General features: G+C 45.2%; 1 protein-coding gene across 1 annotated transcript in view; it reads left to right on the plus strand.

Annotated features, from left to right (window-relative positions):
- The first annotated feature begins 1544 nt into the window (after positions 1 to 1544).
- LOC117829337 (cadherin-6-like) overlaps positions 1545 to 13583 on the plus strand; it is a 113032-nt gene continuing 100993 nt past the window's right edge. Inside the window, exon 1 of the mRNA XM_034706966.1 lies at positions 1545 to 1767. The gene's annotated coding sequence lies outside the window, so the exon portion shown is untranslated. The remainder of the gene's footprint in view (positions 1768 to 13583) is intronic.

Raw genomic sequence — 13583 nt, forward strand, 5'->3', positions numbered from 1 at the left:
AGCAGCTGCCTTGCTAGCTGTTGCAGGCATTAGCCTGAGATACTTAGCACAAACTGAAGTTGCTTTCCTTCGACTAAAATCGTTAAGTTACAGTATTATTGCAGCCTGGTTGGACCCTTTAATGTTGGATTTAAGCAGAATTATCTAACTTCAACAGCTACAAACAACTTCAGCAAGCTAGCAGCTGCCTGCCAGCAGTCGCGACCATTAACCTTAGGTAAACAGCGCAATACAGAAGTAGTTGTCTTTAAAGCTAATGATGCTCAATAGCGTATTCATACAGCTCAGTTGGACCTTCTGCTGATGGAAAAACAGCTTCTGCAGCCGCGCACAACTCCAGCTAGCCTACAGCTGCCTGCTAGCTGTTGCAAACATTAGCCTGGGATACTTAGCACAAACAAAAGTCTCTTTCCTTCAATTGAGAACGTTCACTTACAGTATAATTGCAGCCTGGTTTGACCCTTTAATAGTGTATAAGTTGAATTATCTAACTTCAACGGCCACAAACAACTTCTGCAAGCTAGCAGCTGCCTGCCAGATGTCACAAACATTAGCCTTATAGGCATACAGTGCAATACAGAAGTATTTAAAGCTAGTGATGATCACTTACTGTATTAATGCAGCTTGGTCGGACCCTCCTCGTCTTCAACCCTCTCCTCTTCTTTGTCCACATCATCCTAAATATTGACAAGGTTAGCATTTTTATTTAGCAGTGTTTGATTGCAGATGAGTTGCACAAACTTCTTGTATTTCACCGAATAGATTTGATACTTGTCATAAATCCTAGTCAAGAAATTAAGTAACATGTTTCCATCATCTCCTGCATCACTGGAACATGATCATTGAAATCAAATATGTGATATTGCTTTAAACACATTATTATTAGCTAGATTTATGTCTCTATTAGTAGCAGTAAATTAAAAGATGCCATTTCAAGGTTATTTAATAATGGCATTAGTACAGTAATTATTATTTTACATGGTGACAAAGGCAGGACTATAAATTTAGTGAACACATTTTATTGCCTTTGCAATTAGAGTAAATTTAAAACTCTGTTGGACACAAAAAAAATGAAACCAATGTGTTCCTGTTGAGGATATTATAATGACTGTTATTAGATGTAACACAGCAGGTGATGTTTAACACCTTAGTTTGTCCAAGCATGCATTTAAATCCACCCCAATTTAATTATGAGCCATTGTAATCTCACATGATCTGTGGTTTTTCTGTTTTCCAAGAAGCAGGGAGTCTAACTGGAGGCTTTTTTTTTTTTTTTTTTTTTTTTTACAAAAATAGACCTTCATTGATTGACTCAAGCCCACACTCAACCTCTGACTTTGCAACTATTAATCAGGGGATTATGCAAATGTAAAGGGAAAAGCGCGTGCACCGAACAGAAACCAGCTTGGCTCTAATCTGCTCTTTTATTCCATCTTCCCTTTTTGTTTTTATCCCTCGACCCTGTTTCTTTTTTATATCATTCTTTCCCCTCTTTCTCCTCCTTCTTGCCGGGGACTTGTGAATGGCAGCCAATGGGAGGGTTGAGTCGTCCCCCCCCCACTCTCACACACAGCCTCTCAGCCTCCCTGACATCCACACACAGCGAGAAGTGATGCAGCGCGACTGAGACGCGCAGTTGAGGTGGAACAACGGGCAACACACAAAAAAAGGCTGCAGCGAACGGATACACTCTGCACCCGACGCTGCGCCTGGGGAGGAACCAACACAAAAACAAACTGCCTTCCTAGAATAAAACTTCATTATAAGGTGAGTCTTTGCTTTTTAAACTTGCTGTGGAAATGTGCTTCTATTTGTGGCACATTTCGCGTCTCGAGGAGAGAGAGGAGAGAGAGAAGAGAGCTTTACTTCTTCTTCTTCTTCTTCTTCTTCTTCTTCTCCTGCAGAGCTTATTTGGAAATGTCCGAGGCGAGGTTATTCTGGGTTGCTCACACACTAATGCGAAATAGTTGCATGGCTTATATAAGAGAGCTTCATCTCTTGTGTAGATTTCTAATGAAATCGAGTAATTATTGGATTTGCTCCGGGGTTGGGTTTTTTTTTTTTTTTTTTTTTTTTTTTTTTGCATTAGGAAGGAAGTTGTGCGCATTGAACTCACAGCAAAGGGTCAATCCTCAGTCAAACTTTCATTTCATTTTTTCTCCAAATGTGTCCAAATGTGTGTGATTGTAACATTTGAGTCCGTGCAGGAACTAAACGTGCCCCCCTCTCTGGTGGGTACAGAGGTCCTGCGCGTCGCAGTGTATATACGCTCGCCCCTGACGCGCTCCACTGACACAAACACGCACACCCTGGCCTCTAAATGCACCTTTTCCTTTTATTTCTCCATCATGCATGAAACTTAGAGCCCTCTCCAAAGCTTCCCTGAATCCATGTGTGAAGCAGTGTGCCCCCCTCTCTCTCTTTCTCTCTCTCTCTCTCTCTCTCCTCCGATGATCCCCTCTGCAGCCAGTGGCAAATCCACGGGATGCGAATCGATGCAGGTGGGACAGCGTGCTCTGATAAAGGCGGATGACTGTCTATCTGTGATGCCCTGCTGCCTTTTTTTGCAAAGTCCAGCTCCAGCTCAAAGGCCTTTATTTTGTTGGGAAAACACTCCTGGAGTTGACTCAAGTTCTCTAACACAACGTGTCCTCCAGCGTTATTGACTACAAGATGATATCAGTGATGTGGCTGTGAATATTTAATGCACTTACTGAATAATGCAGGCAAAGGGCTATAAAAGAATTAACTGGGCTTCTTTGCTCAAAGTTGCAGGTATTGACAGAAAAGCAGGAGGGAGGGAGGGAGGGGGTTGTTGTGCATCTAACATCTTGAAAACTGGATTTGAGTACAAGGGGGAAAGTTTGACTGTCCTTCCTGTTGCCTGCAGATTGCTCCATGTTGGTTACTGTGCTGGCTCAATGTAAGCCTGAGGTAATGTGCCTGAAGCGGGCCAAGAAGTTGTTTGGGGGAGTTTTCAAACTACCCGGGGGACTTTTCTTCTCCAGTAATGACTCCTCTGCACACATACTTTTTAGATTACAAACAAGGCTTTTTGTGCCTATCAGGGGAGATGACACAGGCGCTGAAATAGAGGCTTCACATGTCTTACAAGTAGAGAGCAGGCTGCCTGAGATTGTCTGAACCAGGACAGGTTTTGTGGGTCCAGGTTTTTCCTCACTGGCTGGTTTTGAAGTTCAGAGATGAAAGGGACAGAGCAGAATCTGTGCCTGATCAAAGTCGAACAGGAAACACGGCAGGTGCTGAATATTTAAAAGGAGATCCTGTGGCTGTGCATGTGTGTGTGCGTGTGAGGGGATCATACAGTATATGTGATGTATCTGTGTTTATGGTTTGTATATAGAGACATTCTCACTTGTAACGCTGAGCTGATTTGACAGGCAGGGGAATAGACACATCAGAGCCATGTGCATGTTTGAAATCAGAGCTCTCATCGGCACAGACAGCCCCTCACATTGCATCTTTCTTTTCCCCTCAAATATCTTCCATGTGCGGGGTCATGTGCAGCAGCTTAGGGGACTGTCCAAAAAAAAAAAGGCTCCCTCCTCAATCTCCCGGCCCCGTCCCTGCAAGCGCTGACGTCACAGAATGGTGGGTTTACCCGGCGGCCAGACGACGCTGATGACCGGTGACCCGAGTTGATTACATTATTTGTGCTCCAGATGGGCAGCATCATTTTTGATGTGTCCTGCTCATAATATCGAACGTTTTCGAGTCCTCTGGTCGGCGGCATCTGGAGCTAATAAAATCACATCCACAGTAGTGGCTGTTCCTGCTGCTGCCGCTGCCACTGCTGGAGCACACTCCAACCCCCCTGTGGGAATGTCCATGGCCCTCTTTCCCCCTCCGATACATGTGGACATTTGTTGAGCCCGCATGCACACAGCGAGTGGCTTAATGTGCGCGTGTGTGTGTTTATGTGTGTGTGTGAGGGGAATGTTTGAAGTCAGACTGAGAGAACACCCCTGGGCTTTGTAGTTCACTAGATGCACCTTGATTGTTTGAGTGCATTAGTCACGGTCTGCATGATGTGATAATAAATCATGACGTTGTTTTTGCTGCGAGTGCTCCGGGATTCCTGCAAAGATTTTCTTGTGCCAAATTTTCTTATCTGGAGATGCTGCTTGCTTGTTTTCTCTTACAAACAGCTGGTCTCCTCTCTGTGTCTACTTTTTCTTTCCCTTGTCTTCTCCATTACGCCGCCCGCCACCGCCGCCCCCCCCCCACCCTGCTGCAGAGGCCAGACTTGATTAGCCACTTTATGAAGAATGGCACGTATGACTTCTTTTTCCCTCCCGTACTCACTGACTCTTATTTCATTTCTTGCAGCTTCTCGTGACCATTAGTGCAAATTTCCTGCAGGCACAATGGAGAGTTAATAACTGCCCTCTTAGTAATGAGACAGATTCCCTTCAGAGACGCCTATTTATGGAGCAGTCACAACTGTAATTGCACAGAAGCCAAAGTAAGGAAACACGCGTTTCTCACCCACCAGTGTACGGAGGAAGGAAAACGTGACGCCTGATTCTAAATATTATGAGCATAACCTTCTTATTGATGGTCAACCATGATCATAGATTTGTTGTCCCTTTCATGGTGTCTATTTTAAGCAACAACAAGTAGAATAATCAGGGAACATAACCCACATCCTTTCACCACTTCATCCACATGTGATGACAACAATGAGATTAAACCAATAAAAAACACAACACATCATTAAATAAATAAAGGTTGACATCTTGATAAAAAGAGAGGGGTGATAATACACATAAATGAACCATAATGATAAAGAACAGACCTTACATTTGATTGCATCACCGCGATGCGTTGAAGGCAGCCTCAAGCAGAGGGCTGATGTCGTGTCCTCCTACCTGGGCAACAAAGGCTGCATCAGGTGCGCCCTTTGCAGCCTTCCTCAAAGACTCTATAATGGAGATAATAGAATGCATGTATTACATGATGTCATCCTTTACATCTATTTTTATCATTTATATTAAGTGCATTCACTTTACTTCCTCCTACTCAACCCCATGAAGACGAATCCCACCTGACAGCTTTCCTCCCTTCACACACACATAGCGGCTTGTCCGGCCCCGCCTCTTCATCTGCAGCACGTTTCATCAAGTTTTATATCTTCCTGTCGATATCCAGTTATCTCAACAGGTGATCCACATCTGGACAAGGCTTGTTGATTATGCATCAATCAATCTTTATTTATATAGTGCCAAATCACAACAAATGTTATCTCAAGACGCTTTTACAAACATAGTGCAGGTCTAGACCTTAACAAAGACCCAACATCAAGACCAGATAAGATCCAGTCCCATCTTACAGACAGGACTCAGTCTGATCTCATCTTAGTCCACCATGAGCAGAGCACTTTGCAGCATTTAGCAAGTTACAGTGGCAAGGACAAACTTCCTTTAACAGGCAGAAACCTCCAGCAGGGCCAGACTCATGTTAGACACACATCTGCTGAGACCGTGTTGGAGAGAGGGATAGAGGGAGATGAAGAGCAAGAGATATGATAGTGGTGAGATAGTAGTAGTAGTATCTGTTGCAATGATCCAGAGGAACCTACGAGACAAGGGAGCTCAGGGACTCCAGAAAGGTCTATGGTTAGTAACTTTAATGTGACAGGAAGAGTTAAAGTAAGAGACAGGCAGAGAGAGGAGAGAGAGGGAAAGACAGGATCCATGAGTGTCAGTTCTCCTGTCAGTCTAAGCCTATAGCAGCATAACTAAAAACTGGTCCAAGCCTGATCCAGCTCTAACTATAAGCTTTATCAAAAAAGAAAGTTTGCAGCCTACTCTTAAAAGTAGAGAGGATGTCTACCTCCCAGACCCTGACTAGTGCAGGTCTAGACCTTAACAAAGACCCAACATAAAGCCAGGATAAGATCCTGTCCCATCCTACACACAGGACTCAGTCTGATCTCATCTTAATCCACCATGAGCAGAGCACTTTGCAGCATTTAGCAAGTTACAGTGGCAAGGACAAACTTCCTTTAACAGGCAGAAACCTCCAGCAGGACCAGACTCATGTTAGACAAGATCAGAAGTAAGATCCAGCCGGCTGCACAAAACTTTTAATCCTGGGTATGAGAACATGAGACGTCAGATCTTAATTGATGCACTAAAACAAGGGGTGTACTGTACACTGTTGAGATCACCTGCAGAGCATGTGACAGCTGCAGCAGGTTATCAGACGAGAGGGGCAGAGAGCAACGAGAGATGGACGTGTTCATCGACAGAGAGTGGGGATCTCATACGGATGCTCAGGAAATAATCTACAGTATCTACAAAAAGAAAGCAGCCGAGCACAAACACACGCTCAAAGATCAAACCATCTTTAAATAACAGGATACGTTGCATGACATTACTTATACAAGCTTGTCCCGGTGCGGCTTTCAAGGTTGCTAGTCTACAGGAAGCACTTAGAATCAAGGGTAAGGACGAGGAACAGCTGGTGACTAAACAGAAAATCCTCTGTATCAACCACCTCCTTCAGTTCACAGAGAGAGAGAGAGAGAGAGAGAGAGAGAGAGAGAGAGAGAGAGAGGTTGATGCAGGCCACGAAGGCGGGGTCCTTTGAAGGAAGCTACCCCCCTGACCTGAAAAGGTAACTGAGACTCAAGGTCGTGAAAGTATTACGTGAGAGTGATTTGAAAGCTGGAGCCTGGACAGTAAAAGTCACAGCTAGTTGTTGCTTTCTGTGATTTGAAACACTTACAGATCAGTTAATTTACACCTCACTTAACAGCGTGTAATTATCCCTCCCTGCTTTGTGTAACTATTACACCAACATGGAGACGTTCTCAAAGTGTTGGAGGAGAGATAAGGTGTGTTTGCTGCGCTGGATGAAGCCGGTGATAACAGAGGAGTCCAGCTTCATACAGTACGTGGATGGATGTGACTATGAAATTACTTAGATTCATGTCTTTGGGGTGGGAGACAGAGTAAATTGCAGCCAATGTTGAATAATGCAGTCTGCCAACAGCTTTTCTTTTTTTTTTTTTTTCACTCTCTCTCTCTCTTTCTCTCTCTTCCCCCTCAAACTGTGGCTTGGCTCCACAGCTTTTCTAATTATGAAGTGGCTGAGAGATAGCTCCACAACTCCCGATACTGACTGTGCTGCTAGTGCTGGTGGACAAATAGCAATCTAACTGAATTACCAACAAAGCCTGACAGACTTGTGGAGTTTAGTGAACATATTTGGGGGGAAAAAAAAAGAAACCCCCAAAAAACCTCCTAACCTACCTATTCAGACTGGAAATGTAGACGCACATGTGCAAAGGAACACACACTTTGAAGTGGGCACGAACGCAAGCAAACAAACACAGTACAAAGAGGGAAGGTGTACAGTTCTCCGCACGCTTCTCAGCACAATTTAACAAGATATATTAGTCACCCAGGAGGCAGCAGAAAGCCCGGCATGCACGGAGTACAGCAGACTGCAGTCTGACAGTGAGAGATAGTGATTTACAACAAAGCCCTGTAGACCATGGCGCAATTTTCAGAGATGCCGGGATGACACTGGTAAAGCAGGGGCATGAAAGTATATCCACCAGCCACGTCTCATTCCTTACACTATTTGCCCTAGGAAGAAGGAGGGTTGGTGGGGGAGGTGGGGGAGGCAGATGACAAACCCAGTATTGTAGCTTTACAACACAATGCCCCCGGAGGAGAATTTTAGTTTGGGTGTCGTCTGAAATATGAGCAAGAAAAAGTAGTAGGAAGAAGCCTTGAAGGACGCTGAACATTCATTCTTTCTTAAATTTGAGGTGAAATCGATTTCTTGACCCTGCGAGTGTAGCGTTAGGGTTTGGATTGGATTTGGAATTAAATCTCTATATCCAATATGTGGAGGAGGGAAAACAATAATCATCTAATAGTGGAAATCACAGATCCAGATCACTATCAGAATCTAATCAAGTCTTACTTGGCTGGAGGCTGATCTCGCCTCCAAATTTCATGGAAATTTGCTTCCTTTTTTTTCACCAGACACCCTGCTGATATACAGATTAACTAACAGGGGTGACGATGAAGCTTCCTTAGCAGAGGTAGATTTAACCCCAGATGATTTACATTGGAGGTAAAATCAGGGATAAAGTTAACCCCTCAGTTTTACACGATCCTGTTGAATAAGACTTCATTACATTTGCAGCTTAAAGACCAACACTTCCACATTTGGGTCATATGTATGATCCTGAGGTGGTGACATTGGGTGTTTAATGGATGAAATCAGGGAAGGGAGCAGGGGGGTGGTTGTGACCCAGATTGGGGAGATCTTTGTTCACATAATCCTGTTTTAAGACATCTCAAATAGGAGCTAGAGCATAACTTATACAAGACTTACATGACCTTGAGGTTGCAGATTTGGAGATAATTAAAAAGGAATTGTATCTGTATGCAAGATATTACTCACAAGCTACCTTTGAAATCTCAAAAACAGCAGATCTCAAATTGAAAAATGCAGAGGTAGAATCATTTCTGCAGTTTTATGAAATATTTTCTGGGGAAGAAAATATTGTAGGTTTGGTTTTGCAAACCTGGTTCAACTCCAGCCTGCAACCTGCAACCTGCAACCTGCAACCTGCAACCTGCAACCTGCAACCTGCAACCTGCACGTCAATATGTCTGATATTTCTATCTTCTCATATCACAATTTGAATCAATCAATCTTTATTTGTGTAGCGCCAAATCACAACAAACGTCATCTCAAGATGCTTTTACAAACAGAGCAGGTCTAGACCTCTCTATGTCAAATTATCAACAGAGACCCAACACCACCTTAATCCACCATGAGCATTACACCTCACAGTATTTAGCTAGTTACAGTGGCAAGGACAAACTTCCTTTAACAGGCAGAAACCTCCAGCAGAACCAGACTCATGTTACACACACATCTGCTGAGACCGAGTTGTGTCTAGTAAAGGTTTATTGGTTCTCAGGCTTGAAGGGTGGAGCAGCTGTGGCCAAGAGGTAGAGTGGGCCATCTCTCAATCAGGGGTTCGATCCCAGCCCCCGATGTGACAGGTTGAAGCGTCCTTGGGCGAGACACTGAGTCCCAAATTGCTCCTTGTGACATAATGAGGGGTGGTCGGGGGGTGGATGCTTATAAAAAGGAGGAAGTAATACATCTTTCCCTCTCTCTCCCTGTCCCATTAAAGTTACTAACCATAGACCTTTCTGGAGTCTCTGTGCTCCCTTGTCTCGTAGGTTCCTCTTGATCATTGCAAAATATACTTCTACTACTATCTCACCACTATCATGTCTCTCTCTCTCTTCATCTCCCTCTATCCCTCTCTCCAACACGGTCTCAGCAGATGTGTGTCTAACATGAGTCTAGTCCTGCTGGAGGTTTCTGCCTGTTAAAGGAAGTTTGTCCTGTCCATATGGGACATGCTATGAGTTTGTCTTATCTCTAGGCAGACTCAGGAAATCACACTTAGTCAAAGTCATGAATAATTGGATAGACCATTAGGAGTCCCTGAGCTCCCTTGTCTCGTAGATTCCTCTTGATCTCTGCCGTGGACAACCTGGTGCTACAACTAATCTCAGCAGATGTGTGTCTAACATGAGTCTGGTCCTGCTGGAGGTTTCTGCCTGTTAAAGGAAGTTTGTCCTTGCCACTGTAACTTGCTAAATGCTGCAAAGTGCTCTGCTCATGGTGGATTAAGATGAGATCAGATTGAGTCCTGTTAGTAAGAGGGGACTGGATCTGATCCTGTCTTGATGTTGGGTCTTTGTTAATAATAGAACATAGAGGACGGTCTAGACCTGCTGTGTTTGCACCTCTGCCATGGATGTGATGAGGAGTTTAAAAGTGCTTTAAGTGGTCATAAGGATTAGAAGACTGGAAGATACATCAAGACATGTGAGAGAAAAAAAGGAAAGTAGAAGAATGAGGTGATGACAGTCTCATTTCTTTTGCAGAGTGTAAGGGTTGATTCATCAAAAAAAAAGGTGGATCTTGGTGTCAAAATACACCTGAAGAAGAATCTTGTGAAGGGTTTGATACCTCTGAGAGTGAGCGTGAAGACTCTCAAGACAGCAAAGAGCAAAACTTGTCGAAAGCTGCCATTATATGAGGAAAAGTGCATTTTCCAATTAATTGTGATGATGCATGTGGGAATTCTGCGGCCCCGTCCTCCCCCAAGCCTGAAATTAAAAACAACATTTATGATCCAATCTGGTCATCTGCTTTGCTGCAACTATACATTGTGATACAGGAGGGGGGAAAAAGAAAAATCCTCCCTGAGGTAACTGGTGCAGGAGGAAGAGGAGTGTGAGTGAATGCAGCAGACAGATCATGTCCGCAGGTCCTGCCTTTCCCCCCTCCTCTAGTTGGATTCCTGTCTGTGCAAAGCCCAGAGGCTTAACTCCGGCTGCAGTAAGTGGACTGAGGAACGCTAAACACTGTCTTGGGGAAGGCTGCTGAACATGACAGCCAGTTAATAAGTGTATGGAAGACGAGCAAGTGCATGAAGTAGGGAGGTGGTGGGGGTGATGACGTCTGTCTGACTTTTGAGACTTTTGTGAAAGCGAAGCGAAGGCGAGGGCGAGGATTGGTCATGACTGGAGTTGGGGAAGGGAGTGTAATATTGACTGTAGGATGACGAGAGGGTAATAGGAGATCAGAGAGTCCAGCCACAGGACAAGGAGCATTAGCGCCTGACTGGAGTACAATGAAGATGGAAAAAAAAAAAGAGTGCAGGGAAAGGGGTCAGGTGCTGGATAAAAGAACTTCCAAAGAGCTTGTTCGGAGTGGAGCGAGGTACGGCGAGCGGAAGGCGATAATGATGCTTACTTTACTCCTGCAAGGCAGCCGCAGTGAGAGCTGTCAGCTTCAGGCGACGCTGGCTGGCGGGACGCTGCCGGGTTGCCACTTGCCATGTTAACCCCCCAGACACCACTGACAGTGTGTGATAGATTGCAGGTGTGTAATTACATGTGTGTGTTTGTTTGCGAGCGCAGGAGGACGTTTTACCGGGGCCCTTTGTGCGTGCGTGTGCATGCATATTGAGCTTGTGTGACTCTTAGCGTGTCAATTTTTCTTGGCAGCGCTGAAAGCAGAGTGATGTGATTTCCTCCCCTCTAACAGCCTCCAGGAGTAATGATCCAGGTTATTGCAGATGACGTGTAACACCTCAACCCGGCGGGCATTGGCGCTGCGAAAACCTGTCCTTATAGGTTAGGCTTCAGGGAGGCTGTTGTCTTGGTGGCAGAAGCGTGTGCACAATTCCTCCGTCTCCCAAAACCTGTCACCTTCAGATGGGGTCCCTCCTTCTGAGGATAATGGTCTCCTGTCTGTGTTGTGAATGATATCTGGACTCCATTGTGCGCCCTGTTTCCTCCACTGCGCCATTGTCCTGCAGAATGCCTTTGTGAGTTTCTCTTTTTCATTTTTTTTTCTTCCCACCCCTGCAGAGGTACAATGTGCAAGCTGCATTCTGAGGTGCTGTAAACGAAACAGGCAAACACACACACACAAACAGCAAAAGGTCCTATTTACTCTCAATCCCCAGAATGAGGAAAAGAGGTTTCTGCCATTGTTCTGCCACCTCTCAAAACATTTGGATGGCTCACTGTGAGCGAAGGGGGAATAGAAAGACCTCGCCGCACAAACTACCTGCCGAATCAAAGCGTGCAGGCCATTCTGGGACCGTACGCTCCTCAGGGAAGGACACAATACCTGATTTCTGGAGCAACATGGGACATGCAGTAATAACAGCACAGTACTGTAACAGGCTGAATAAAAACCTAAGGCGCCTCAAAGGCAGTAGGGGAAACCTGTCCCCCTTTGAGGAAAAGGTCATCCTTTGAGAACCCCAACAGCTGCACACTGTGCTTTGACATGAATAACTGACAAACGGATGTATGCGGGTCTCTCAGGCCTCCAATTACTGTTTGACGCTGCTGTCCGTCAAACACAAATGGGGCAGGACCTGCCAGAGGACGTTCGGGTTGCCTGAGTGGGCAGGCAGCCTCGGTCGACAGTCCACCTCTGTGTCAGAGGAGCTGCGAGCACTCTGAAATAATGGAGTTTGATCTAATGAAGGTAATGCCAAACTTGGGTTATTGTTTGCCCGGGGACAATGCAGGCAGGCAGGAGGAGAGTTGTTGGCAAAGACGCCCGGGGAATTTCTTTGAAATGGAAAAACTGCATTAAACATTCCATTTGTATTAATTATATTGTGCTTCTTATTAACATTGGCACAGCTCAAGCAGCAGAAGCAGTGCTGCCGGTGGTACTGGGCTTCAAGCGGCACTCCGAGCAATAATATTAGAGGCAACCATCCATGCCCGAGGCGCTCTAAAAACGGCCTGTGATGTCACCGGATGAATGAGTATAGCTTTATTCTGAAGCATTGTGTCTAGACCTTTGGTCCTGCGAGACATCAGTCACTCAAGTTACTCACCACTAGAATTCAATTAATCATAGCCTTAATTCAATCCGGTGGTCGGGCCTCCCAGCTGTAAGCCTCTAAGTGGGTTTTAAGAGAGCTGGTGTAAGGTCCTCCATGCAGGAGCTGAAGAGGCCTGACTTGTCTAGCAGGGATTTAGTGACACTCCAGAGGTCAAGGGTTGGACACACAGAGGCAGATGGAGTGCTTACTTGGGGGTTGGTATAAGCACACACTAAAAAAAAAAAAAGTGCACCTGTACATGAAGCTACCCACTCATCATGAAGCCCTCACTGCTAGCACAAGGAAGCATGTGGATGTATGTGTGTGTGGACACAGAATCTCATGTCAGAACTCGACCTACAGTAGCAGACGCCCGAGACATGCAGTGTGGATCTCCTCAGACTCATAAATAATGGACGTTGGTGAAGCATCTGTCAACTTTTCTGTCAACCCTGTTCCAGATGGGAGTCAGACAGGCCAGGCCGGAGCAGCGTGTTACATACACATAACAAACCGCCATCCAGTGTGCCTCATGCACCTCCGCGCCCTGTTTACATCAGCACACTGACACCCAGCTCACCTACACGCTTCAACCTATGAGCTGATTTATATTAGGTCCTGCACCCGGCTTCCTCAACCGTTTCTTCTCGACTACCTCTCTCTCTCTCTCACACACTCACACACACACACAGATATCATCACGGTAGAAAGAGTGCTAGCATGCCTGGAGAACTCCCTTTGGTTCAATAAATAAAAAGTTAAAATGTTCTCTATCTAAATACACATTCCCCCCCAAAAGCTCTTGCATCAGGAGCTCCTCCTCACTGTGTGGTGGGGAGATTGTAAACACACCTCCAGTGCCCTTTGAGTTTGTTGACTTTACCATGGCGCTCCACATTAAACACTCTCTGTGAGTTCCTTTCCAGCGAAGCCGCAAAGCTGCAACAAGTCATACGTCTTGGACATCTGGCATGGACGGGTCTGGAGGTGTAGAAAGAACAAATACTTTAGCAGACATACACTTGAGGTCAAAATTATTAGCCCCCCCCCCCAGGAATTCTGGAACATTTTCCTTAAATTCTGCCCAATGTTTGAATCATTGATAAAACTTGATATAAGCAAGGCACAGGAAATCTTGTTCTGGTGCATG

The sequence above is a fragment of the Notolabrus celidotus genome, chromosome 17, assembly GCF_009762535.1.
Source record: "Notolabrus celidotus isolate fNotCel1 chromosome 17, fNotCel1.pri, whole genome shotgun sequence".
Classification (NCBI taxonomy): Eukaryota; Metazoa; Chordata; class Actinopteri; order Labriformes; family Labridae; genus Notolabrus; species Notolabrus celidotus.